Source organism: Polypterus senegalus, chromosome 8 (assembly GCF_016835505.1).
Source record: "Polypterus senegalus isolate Bchr_013 chromosome 8, ASM1683550v1, whole genome shotgun sequence".
NCBI lineage: Eukaryota > Metazoa > Chordata > Cladistia > Polypteriformes > Polypteridae > Polypterus > Polypterus senegalus.
The window spans coordinates 115,892,081-115,904,565 of NC_053161.1; the positions used below are offsets into that span (position 1 = coordinate 115,892,081).

The window sequence follows — 12,485 nt, forward strand, 5'->3', positions numbered from 1 at the left end:
TCTCTGGCTTCTGTAAATGTTGCTAATAGGAGGGGAGCTAGCTGAGCGGAGAATTTCTTGTAAAACTCTGCAGGGTAGCCATCAGGGCCTGCTGCTTTTCCACCTTGGAGTGACTTTATAGCATCCAGTAATTCTGATAATGACAGAGGTTTATCGAGCTCCTCCACACTAATAGCGTCAATTTGTGGTATCTGTAATTTATCCAGAAATGCATTAGATTGTATATTGTCTTCTTTAAACTCAGTAGTATATAGGGATTTATAGTAGTCTCTAAAAGTGCACATTATATTTTTGTGTTCGATGATTTTATCTCCATTCGTGTTAGTAATTACCGAGATTGCGTTATGCACTTCTTGCTTGTGAATTTGTTGCACTAAAAGCTTATTAGCTTTCTCTCCATGTTCATAATAATGATGCCACTCAAACTTTCAAGTGGATAGATAACGTTTAAACAGTTCACATTAAAGTCAGGATGAAATAATGTACATTTCCATTATAACAAAATAAACTAAATATTTCCAATAAAGGGAACATTTTTAACAAGTGTATAATTTATTACAGGTGGCACAGTGGGTAGCGCTACTGGTTTACTTCCCGGGTCCTCCCTGCGTGGTGTTTGCATGTTCTTCCCGTGTTTACGTGGGTTTCCTTCGGGTGCTCCAGTTTCTTCCCACAGTCCAAAGACATGCAGGTCAGGTGCATTGGCGATCCTAAATTGTCCCTAGTGTGTGTGTGTGTGTGTGTATGCCGTGCAGTGGGTTGGCGCCCTGCCTGGGGTTTGTTTCCTGCCTTGCACCCTGTGTTGGCTGGGATTGGCTCCAGCAGACCCCCGTGACCCTGTAGTTAGGATATAGTGGGTTGGATAATGGATGGATGGATGGATAATTTATTACTTAAGTAGTCCAAGGTGACACAGGAAAAAAACACAAAACATCAAGGGAGTGTAAAAAAGTAAAGAATGAATCCTTTTACATACAGGCAGCTTCATGCGTGGAAACCTATAAGTACTGTATGTAATGGACTGTCATCAAAGAAACTGCTGACAGTCTTAAGACATTTGAAACATGACAAATATATTGGTTTAACTGTGAAGCATGAAACTCATTCTTCTTCTTTGATATTTGCTTCTGGTATTGACAATGTCCTCTTTGACGTCAATGTAACATTTAGTTAGTCTTCTACAAAAATAAAACAATTTGCCCAAACATGCTTTCTGAAAGCCACCTTTTTTTTTTGTTTGATTGGCGTTCCAACTTACAGTCTTTTGTTTTGGGAATGACAGAAGCATCAAAGAAAGCTAAAAAAACGAGGTCAAGGCAATTTCAGAGTGATACTAGACATAGGCGACAAACAATAACAACAAAGAAGTAGTCTTGGGTAACGTCAAAGTTTAAGACTATATCAGATGATAAAATGTATTTGTTAAATTCTACATTCCTTAACATTGAGTAAGTTGATCTATCCTTCTTTTCTTTTCTCTAGTATTTTACCTCCTTTGACACTTGCCTTCAATTTACTAACATAATTTCTCTTTTTTTTTTTGGGAGAAAGCACTATTTTCTTTTCCTTGAAAACTAAGTGTTTACTCTATAATAACAGTGAATAAAGAGTGATAAAACAGGTCACTGAGCTGTTAAGAAGTGGAGTTGTCCATTTCTTTTGGATTGGTTGCGTGTCCAGGTAAAAATACAAGAAATAAAAAATCTTCTTATCTATTGGAAAAGGGCTGTAAATGATCATTAAAAAAGTGTCACTCTTGTTTCCATGGTATCACCTTCCTTTACATTGATCATTACATTAATTGACCCAGAGTGAACATGATGCCACTTGTCTTGAGTTTTACTCATTTAACTCTCCCATACTTAGTGCTACTTGTTGTAAGTGCAGTAATTGGAGTAAAGGTATTAACTGACAAAAAAAGATTAGATCTAATAAAGGCCATGGTACTTTATTTATAATCAATTACTGTATTTGTAGCCGTATAGCAGTTATGCTGCTATAAACTCCTCTTCTGCTTCTAAATCTACTAGTCTTTAATAATTTACTCGTGCATTCACCTTTAGCCTCATAATATCTTTAACAGCAGCTATTTCTTTTTCTGAAATCAAACACAGACTCTAGGGAAAAGAGAATCGTTTGGGTCTTGATTGAATTATAACTGAGTTGACTTTGTCATAGGCCATGCGTTCGGAAAAGAAATTAAACATATGTAATATCTCTTTAAGAAAGTGGGGTTTCAAAAAAGAAGAACAATTCTGCCACAAATCATATTGTCTGTTTAAGTGTCCATCAGTCCCACCCATTAATGTTATACCGGGAGTACCCAGTGAACCATTTTCTATCTCCTATAAACCAATCAATCACCTTGCCCATACTTTTACATGACATACTTTTGTAGGTGATTAAAAATGCAAAAACCTACAGCACTCTTCTAAGCATTGAATCCTATTTTGCACCCAATACTTTTGGGATGGGTTCCTGTCCCTATGAACCTGCACTGGATCAAATTAAGTTCATCAAAATATTAAAAGATGATTAAGTACACTTTTCTTATTGGTCTATAAGATGTACCTCTTATAGATACTAAAGTTAACAAAGATGAACTTGCATTTCAATTTAAGCTGGATGAACATTTGCTTGTACACAATGCAGGTGACATTATTTGTGGTTATACTGTAGAATAGAAAAAGCATCAGCTGCATTCTGTCTTGCTCCTTAAATTCATTTTCAAATCTTTAAATCATGAGCAAATTACCTTGTATATTGGTGAAGCAGAGTTTTCCTTTTCTTCACCTTCTTTAAAGAAAAGATTTGACTACAAATATATACATTTTCTCTGCTCTATAAACTTTGAGAAGCAAACCTACTAGAGCATATACTGTATAGTATGCATTGATTGGTTGAGATATATATTTTTTTTTGTTCTTTATTTCACCTTATACAATTTCTTGTATTAGGAATTTGTTAGTATTTGCATGGGGTCAGAGCACAGGGTCAGCCATTGTACAGCACCCCTGGAGCAATTACAGGTTACGGGTCTTGCTCAAGGGCCCAGCAGAGTAGGATCTCTTTTGGCAGTGATAGGGATTCGAACCGGCAACCTTCTGGATACCAGCACAGATCCTTAGCCTCAGAGCCACCACTCTGATTTGTTAGGAGTCTTCTTTATAGTGTTAAGAAAAGGATTAAACGAAGAAAATTGATAGATACATCTCTTCCACTTTAGAAATGGAAAATTTTCACTTGAAGGGTGCAATGTTTAGATGAGCTGACATAAAAGAAAGTGAATGATCACATTAGCCCAGACAATGTGCAATGTGTGTGTGTGCTCGCTCTGTGATGGACTGGCACCCTGGTCAATGTTTGTTCCTGCTTTGTGCCCTATGCTGGCTGGGATATGCTCCAGCACCCTCATGACCCTGTTCAGGAATAAGTGGGTTAGAAAATGGCTGAATAACTGACTGATACTGGTGTGACTTCCAGCCTTGAATTAACATCTACAACCCTGCGCATATTTGGCCAACCAGTCTGTCTTTTATGCCAAGGACTGGATATGTCTCGTCACTGACAATGCAGTTTATATAAGGAGGCTTCCAAGAAACCAATATTTCATAAAGTAACAGGTTAGCGTTGAAGTCACTGATGTAAGTTGGTTCATATGGATTGTATTTATGGGTATGGATTATTTAAAAATTTTCCTTAAACAAAGTTATGTTTCATTTTAAGAAATATAAATATTTAAAATACCGTATATCTTCCAATAGTAGCCCCGGAGTTTATTCAAAAAATTATTCGGATGGCCCGGCGTTTAAAAGAGACCGGCGGTTGTTGGAGACCAGCTATTATTCGCCTCGCAGACGGAATGGTGATGGGTAAACGGGGTTCATTTGGCAGTAAAATACGGTATGGTACCATATTTACGGTCACAAAATGTAGGTAACAACACCGGATGAACATTTCAGGATTTAATGAAATTATCAGTACAGCAGTACGGTCTTATTAAAGCAGTATACAGTACGGTACTACCATAAGCATGAAAAACAGGTACGGTAGACGTCAACTTTCTTGCCAATGATGCCACCAGCACTGGCCTGCACCAGTCCAAATTTCGCACGAAAGCGCGCATCAGCCCGACAAGTCCCCTGCGGAACATAAGGAAATAAGCTCCAAACTCATGCATATATGTATACATTACGACATGAGACTGGATAAGATACAATAAAGTACAGTACTTACCATCTACTCGTTGTCTGAATAGGTAATGATTGCTTCGTTATTTGCGAGTTCTTCTTCATCTTCCTCTTCTTGTGATGGCAATACAGGTACTCCCATTGCTTGTTGTTGCGCAGTAATCAGTTTTATCAGGATTAACGTGACGAAGATGGCATTTTCATGTTCTTCCCGCCACCTCTGCCCTCCCTGTGGGGTTATGATTGACGTGGAGACGAAAGGGCAAAATGTACACAAAGAAATTTCTTTTTGACTTTCTCGCTTCCTCGATAGCATCTGACGACAAAACATTTTTGACACGAAAAGGTACTTACCGTATGATTCACTGCAGGAGGGCGGTAGCCCAGGTGGTACGAAAAGAGGATTAGCGCACAAAAAAGGCGGTGGGTCATTGGAGATTGGCGTTTACTACAGACCGGCGCTTAAAGGAGACCGGCTACTATTAGAGACCGGCGTCTATTTGTCGCGACATCTCTTCAAACCCGGTGTTTATTGGAAACAGGCGTCAATAAGAAGCCGGCCACTACTAGAAGATATACGGTACTGAAACATTTAACTGCAGCATTGCTTTATTCACATCTGCAAAAATGAATTTAAACTGTACTGCACATTTATTAATTTTTGATTTTTTTAAACAGTGCGCTTGATTCCATGCTATCATGTGTTCAATTAAAGATGGAAATTTAAAAAATGATAAATAAAAAGCAAATGCCACATATACAGTTAGGTTCATAAGTATTTGGACAGTGAAACAATTTTCATAATTTTGACTCTGTACTACACCACAATGAATTTGAAATAAAGCAATTATTGTGTGATTGAAGTGTAGACTTTCAGCTTTAATGTAAGGGGTTTACCAAAAATATCGAATACGCTGTTTAGGGAAGACATCCATTTTACTGCATAGCCTCCAATGTACATATATTGGAACAAACTAACACCATGAACCTAGAAAAATACTTAACACATCTACCTACCCCAATATGAATAGGAAGACTTTATTAGCACTAAATAAAACAATTTAGAAAATCAGATAGTGTTTATACAAAAACAAACATAATAAAAGCAGCTCTTGTAAAAACTACTTCCTCATATGTTCACTCTGCTCTACTATATATTTCAGTTATAAAATGACTTTCTACTGCTCCAAGTGCTTTACAGATTACAAATCCATACTACAACTGTTTGATTATACTTAACCATACATTCTGTTCCATAAAGCCAGTCATTTCCACCTGGTTTGGAGCACCTCATTCAGACTATAACCAATGTAGGGGAGGACTAAGAAAGACCAGGATGTGGCAATCTTCTCAGCTGGAGGAAATTCTAAAGTGTTCAGATGGACCAGAATTAGTGAAAAGAAAATTTAAAAGACCTCTCTACTTGTTTCTTGATGCTAAACTGGAACAAGAAGGTTATTTCTCCATTGAGGGATAACAATGCCTCTGTATATATTATTGATGGGACTGATCATGTGGCCACCTGATAGCATCACATAAATGCAAAAGTAACATAACAACTTAATAAATATTAATGTTGTTAAAAATTGCACAGACCACAAAATAAACAATCAAATCAGATTCTCCAACAAAGATAATCAAAGGAGTCCATAAAATTATGTATAAAATTAAATGGCAGACAATCATAATCAAAACACAGTTAGGTTATGGCCATAAGCCTTGCCCTTGAGCTACTTCCTGAACGACACTGGAAATAATTTCAGGATCAGGGTAAGACTCTGGAATCCATGGGGTTGATCACTGCCACAGCAGCCTCATGTGTCCCTGCAACTCTAAACCTTAGCTTTTTTCTTAAAGGGCCCGGTGACCCACACATCATTTGACAATTACACTGCTTTTGTTGTTTCATTTGGTTTAGTTTTTTTGTACAATATTATTTTTGTGATTAGTATTTTTCCCATGATTTTGTCTTGCTCAAGGGCCCAGCAGTTTTCTGCATTAGCTTTTTCACAGTCACTGAATTTTTGTGTGTCTGGTCAAGGCAAGGGATTCACATGCTGTGTGACATCATGGCAGACATGATACAGTATATATGATGAGTACTCCAATAAAGTAAACATATCCATTTTTTAAATATTTAAGAAAAGACAATCAATTTATTTAAGAATGAGTTTGTAGGATATTTCACTTAGCTTTTGTCTGTCTTTTGGTTTCTAACATTTTAGTTTCAGAGTTTTGGCTGTTGTTTGTCTGTGCTAATGATCCCTTCTATGTTTAACTATTCTCCTGTCTTACCCAAAGGTTGTATTTGTATCTCTGTTTCTTCCAATTTAATCAAATATGAATGCAATGTCTTATGCCTTGTGTTGACTATATGACTAATACAGTCATACAAGCAGGTATTGTGTAGCATAAAGTGAGTTTCAGAAGGGCTTTTACAGGCTGACACCCAGCTTGAACTACCTGAGGGCACTGGGAGTCCCAGTTGACATTACTGTGTACTTTATTTATTTATTTGGTATTTGCACCTTGTAATTTTTTTGAGTTCCAATTTTTTTTTTTTCCTGAGGTTTTGAAATATACAGATTTAAATTTTACTTTCATTTTGAACATTCATTTTGTTATGGGACTAGTTGTTGTAGACACTATAGCAGATGGACAGACATTTTGACTGGGATGGAGTGTATTGTTGTACTTGACCAAGAGGCCATAACTCATGGACCACGTGCATGGAGGTGCAGCCCAGTTTCCAGTTCTTTTCCCAGTTGGGAAGAAGGAATATTGGATGGACTGGAGGATCCTGGACATCTGGGACTCCTCTATTTGGTGCCAGTTTGGACGCCCACTGGGTTGCCAGGGACTTGTAGTTTGGAAGGGCAGCCCTGTCGGAGTTCTTGGGTGCTGCCAGGAGGCAATCCTGGGAAAAGACCTCACATTTTTTTCAAGAAATGACATGGAAGTGCTTTCACAGTGTAATGCCAAGTCACCAAAAATACTCCTGAGTCCAACATAAAAGGAGGCATCTTAGAGCCAGAGTCAGGAGGAGGTGGACATCACTCACTACAGAAGTGTGGGAAGGAGCAGAAGAAGGAGAAAGAGAAATAATTGTTTCATTTGTATGGTGTTTTGAAAAGAACAAATCGTTGAAGGTTCTCTTTGTAAAGAAACCAACTTGTTCTGAACCCAGGACTGTCTTGGTAGCATTGTGTCTGGGGTTTGGGGTTCAGTGCCCCCCCCCCTTCTGGTTACACTTTTTAAATTTTATTTCTCTATTATTGTGATGGCCATTGCCATTATGTTTAACAGTTGTTAAGATACACTCTCCCCATTGCTACTAGTTGACCAGTTGTGAAGCATGTATGACATCATTGGGTATTGTGACAATGCAGGTTCGCGGCATGCTCCCATCGTCCATCTGGGAGCCCTTGAACCCTGCACCGTTGGTAATGTTACCAATGAGCACGGTAGTGAGGCACAACAAATGGAGCAAGGGGATGGTGTAAAAAGTGTCAAGTGTTTTTATTAATGAAGACAACAAACAAAAACAAGTGTTCAAACAAAGTGTACTGCTTTCCAGAGGATCTTCAATAAATAATCCTGAGTGGAGGTTAAAAATTCAATAATAGAAAAACTACAATGCTTTAAAACAATGAGGTTAAAATAACGCTGGAAGCAGTCCTTTAAAATAAAGCCTGGTGTCTTCTATTTACCTGGTGGCTCTCCTGCTTCTCCCATATGGGCCCCGCAACAGGAGAGTCGCCCTCTCAGCAGCTGACCTCCTCAACCATTCAAATGGTCTGCAGGCTTCCCGATCCCTGGCTTCGGTTGCGCTCCCCCAGACCAAGACTTGGCTTTTTACCCAACGGCCAGGACGCTCACATTGGGGCTTCAACTTCCAAGCCCCCCGACTCCCACTGCCTACTCGGGCTTATGCAGCCAGCCGTCCCTCTGCCAATTCCTTCATAAAATGCTCAGCGGGAGCGACCACTTCCAACTGTTGGCCAAACACCCCTGCTAGGGCTCACTGTCCAGCTGCCTACGAGCGCTCACTTGCTCGCTCTCGCTCACTCTTGCTCACACTGGCTCTCTCTCCTCGCTGCTTCCTGCAACCTCCGTTCTTCCTTTTCTTTCTCTTTCTTCTCCTCCCTAGCCACCTCGTGCTACTCTTTATAACGGGGACGTGATTCACATGTGGCAATCAGCGGCTCCCGGGAACAATTACGGATGCGGACTGCTTCTCACCTGTGCACTTAGGTGAGAAACACCCACATCACAAATTCTCCAGGACCCGCTTCAGCCACACAACCATGCCCCCTCACTAAGCCATGAGTGCGGCAATTATTTATTTAAAACTGGCCTTTTTGACGTGAGCTGTGGACCCGCTATACCACAGTTTCCAGCATAAAATAGCAGCCTATCTAATGCTTAGCCATCCTTCTGTTTGATCAAAAACACTCAAATGATGACATGGGAGTAGTTAGGTTTGAAGAAGGAAAAATCTCTGCTAGTTTAGTTTGCCTTTGACTTCTTGTTAATTTTTTGACTAAAGCTCTTTCATGTGCCCTTTGGCTCTGGTGTTTGGCCTAATTGAGTCTTCACTGGTGTTGATCTTTCTGCAGTTCTGACTATTCTTTTTTTGGATCGTCATCTACTGGCGTTTTTTATCCTCACAATACCATTTGGGCTTGCTATGTTTTCCACAACAGCAAGAGGTTTCCCTGTTTATACTAGTTTATGACTGTGACTGATCAATATGTAAGATGACAGTTTGCTTGTATTGATCTGAACATGAAAATACTGAAGACAGACAGAAATGAACAACATTATATATAAATAGAACAAAAGACGTGAAAGGCACTGCATAGGTAGTTATTGTATCGATGAATGAAACATAAACATTGACATAGACGTAGACTTGAAAGGCATTATATAACAGAAATGAACTAAAAAAGTTCATTTTTCAAGCTGAAGAAACTGATCAAAGTTTAGTACTAGAAGTAATGCCCATATTTTTACTGACATGCCCTGAGTTCTTTATTCAGTTCAAGATGTTCAAACTACAACAAATCTCCAAAGCTATTATGAATTCCCATAGCTGTTTTCTCACTGTCCAGATTATTTGTCTCTGTGTTCTGATATACTCAGCAGTATAAGATGTTTTGACTTTCATATATTAATACAGATTTCTGTATTTCCCGGTCACTGCACATTACCTGACTAGTTCAATTGAATCTTACTGTTATAAACATGGATCTGGAGGACTGAAAACTTTCACTACATGGCCTCCTTTTGTTTATTAAACATCTGAGTTTTTTTTTACATTACAAGAAGACTATTAAGACTAGAATAATGAAGAAAAAACAAAGTGGGGCACTTACACCTCTGTCTTTCCTCACTTTTTTAAAAGTAGAGTTGCAAACCATCACTTTGCCTGTCCCAGGGATGCATCTCCATTTTTGCAAATCCAATTCTGTGCTCCACACACTCACACTGTGTTGGCAGCTCACCCCTCACATCTCCTGGGGTTCATTTCCCAGTTAAATGCAGAATTACCTTGAGAGAAATGTCTGGGATATAAAAAGTATAAGAATCACTAGGCTCTAATGCCACTTGTCCTGTTACAGCCCAGCTCAGCTCTTCTTTTTAAATAAATAGGAATATTCAACTGCTTCTTACCTTATCTATATAAAGCAGATCCCCATTTCTTCCATCTTTGGTCTGGATGAAAAAGGTTGACTGCCTTCAAGCCTAACACCCACTGTGCACTGTTCACTACTCTAACTACTTAGCAAGAAAAAGTATTTATGTGTTCTTTGTTATTTTCTCTCTGTTTGTTGGAGCTGCCATGCTGTAGGCCTTATCAGACATGATGCATCAATATAAAAAGATCAGACAAAGAAATATAAGCTTTTTAGATTAACAGTGTAAACATAACCAAAGAACATTCATATGTCTAACTATAAAATTGTGACTTCACAAGTAGTAAAGAATAAAAATTGAACACTTTGTTGCATTTGGAGGTAGATGGTGAAGCCATCCAATTGACAAGTGCATCAAATTTTTTTTTTGTTTCGCCTTATACAATTTCTTGTATTAGGAATTTGTTAGCTTTTGCATACCCCTTGGGGTCAGAGATTGTACAGTGCCCCTGAAGCAATTGAAGGTTAAAGGCCTTGCTCAAGGGCCCAGCAGAGTAGGAATTCTTTTTGGCAGTGACATGGATTTGAACCAGCAGCCTTCTGGATACCAGCACAGATCCTTAACCTCAGAGCCACCAGTCTGCCCGTAAATTTCAAGCATAATGTCAGGAGCAGGCTTGCCAGAAAGAAAAATAAGGTGCAATATGTGCAATAAAACCTGAACCTAAATGCTAAGATACTGAATTTAAAATCTAAGAAAAGCACTGCCCAATGTAATCTTTAACTACTAAGAAAATGAAGATCAGTTAATCAGCCTTCACCTATACAGTTACCTGTAAAAATAACATGCTAAAATAAAAGTAAAAATTAACTCTGTGTGTTGTCTAATCCAACAGGGTAAGTAATGCAATCAGTACTGCCTACTGAATTAATCATAATGATTTTACTTAGTACCTTTATAACACATTACCACTAGAAAGAACCTTGTCAGAAAAGAATTGCATAACTTCTAGCATATATTTTGTGGTTGAACAGTAGTAAGAATCAGGTCCAAAAGAAATGTTGAGACAAAAACAAATACTAGATTGTGCCAAATATCAGAAATACAGGCTATAATCTTCTGTTGTTTCGGAAATGCTGCTCAGTTGAATGGGTCTGTCTTTGAGGAATTCTGTCTTTCGGCTTGGGTCAAAGGGAGACACTTCCTTCCAGGAACGCCCATTTTGAAAAGACTTGGCCCAGAATATTTCGAGTCAGTTGCCCTCACTGGGCATCTTCTCTAAACTGTAGAGTTAGTTAAAGCTAATGACAGCACCCTCTCTTATCTTGGAGTAGCATTACATACCTCTGATGAATCTAAAAGGTGATCCTCCAACGTGCATGCATGGCAATATAAACACTTCCCTTAAGGGAGGGGCTCCAGATTATTCATTTTGCTTGAGTTTTGAATGAGCTGAAGTTTTATTTCCTGTACTACTAATGCCCAGATTCTTTCTTATGTGTTGACTAACCTGGTGAGGACTGAGGTCCATACAATTATGTGCAATGCGGGATATGAGTTGGGCCATAAGATTCCTTTTTGGACCATATGCTGCTTCTAATGAATGTAATGGATGGAGAAATGGGCAGAGGAGAATGGGGGAATCAGAGTAGAGGTTTGCATAGTAGTCCTGCCCCTAACTGCTACTGCCATATGTTCATCCTAATCCCAGCTGCTCCCAACAAAAATTCATCCTGTTTTCACCAGCTACTGCCCACATTCTGCCACTCCTGCTTAAGGTTCCATTCGGCTCCTGACCACATTCCCTCTTTAAACGTTTAAAAACGCACTTGATTTTGGCACCTAGCCTAGGTGGAGTCTTCAACAAGAGAATCGATAAGGTGAGAAAAAAAAGATAATGTGCAAATTTGGTTGAGGCTAGCTTTTTTTCTTTTACAGACTACAATCATAGCTAATCGATTGATATCATTTTCAAAAAATAATAAATAGATAGACAGGATTCTTAACCAACGAATGAGGGGGGGAGGTGGGTCCTCAATTTTAAAAAGTCTTTCCTATGTGGCTTTAGGTTTTCTGTTTGTAACGTGTGCTGATAATTTCCAGAAGTGATTTATTTAACAATATGTTAGGAAAGGAGAATATGTTTTGCATGCTTTGTACATAAAACATGTGGGTTATGCAACACAAGTAACATGACTTTTTTTTCTTTTTTCCATGGACTTTTCCACATCATTTGCCATTGTACATTTATAGTAATCACCTTTGACTTCTACCATGTTAAAAATGTTTTATATCCATTCTGCATGAAAATATGAGTTTAAAAAGTTTTCTTAGCCACCACTACAAAGTACATAGGATAAGTCACATATAAAAAATATATTATTTTTCAGTTGGCCAAAACAAAGCATACAACCTAATTTAGGCTTTCAAGAAGCATTTGATACAGCTCCACATCAAAGATTAATTCAGAAAATAGAAACTGACAGCCTCAGAGGTAACCTACAAAACTGGACCTCTAGTTGGTTAACCAGCAGGAGACAAAGAGTACAGATGAGAGGAGAATGCTCCACGTGGAGCGGGGCCATCATTGGAGTCACTCAGGGGTCTGTCCTTGAACCATTGCTTTTCCTGATTTGCATTAATGGCAATTGATTC

At 38.6% G+C, this 12,485-nt stretch overlaps 1 protein-coding gene across 1 annotated transcript in view; it reads right to left on the reverse strand.

Annotated features, from left to right (window-relative positions):
* LOC120533626 overlaps window positions 1-9,892 on the reverse strand; it is an 86,953-nt gene extending 77,061 nt beyond the window's left edge. Inside the window, exon 1 of the mRNA XM_039760539.1 lies at window positions 9,867-9,892. The gene's annotated coding sequence lies outside the window, so the exon portion shown is untranslated. The remainder of the gene's footprint in view (window positions 1-9,866) is intronic.
* Window positions 9,893-12,485: the final 2,593 nt, after the last annotated feature.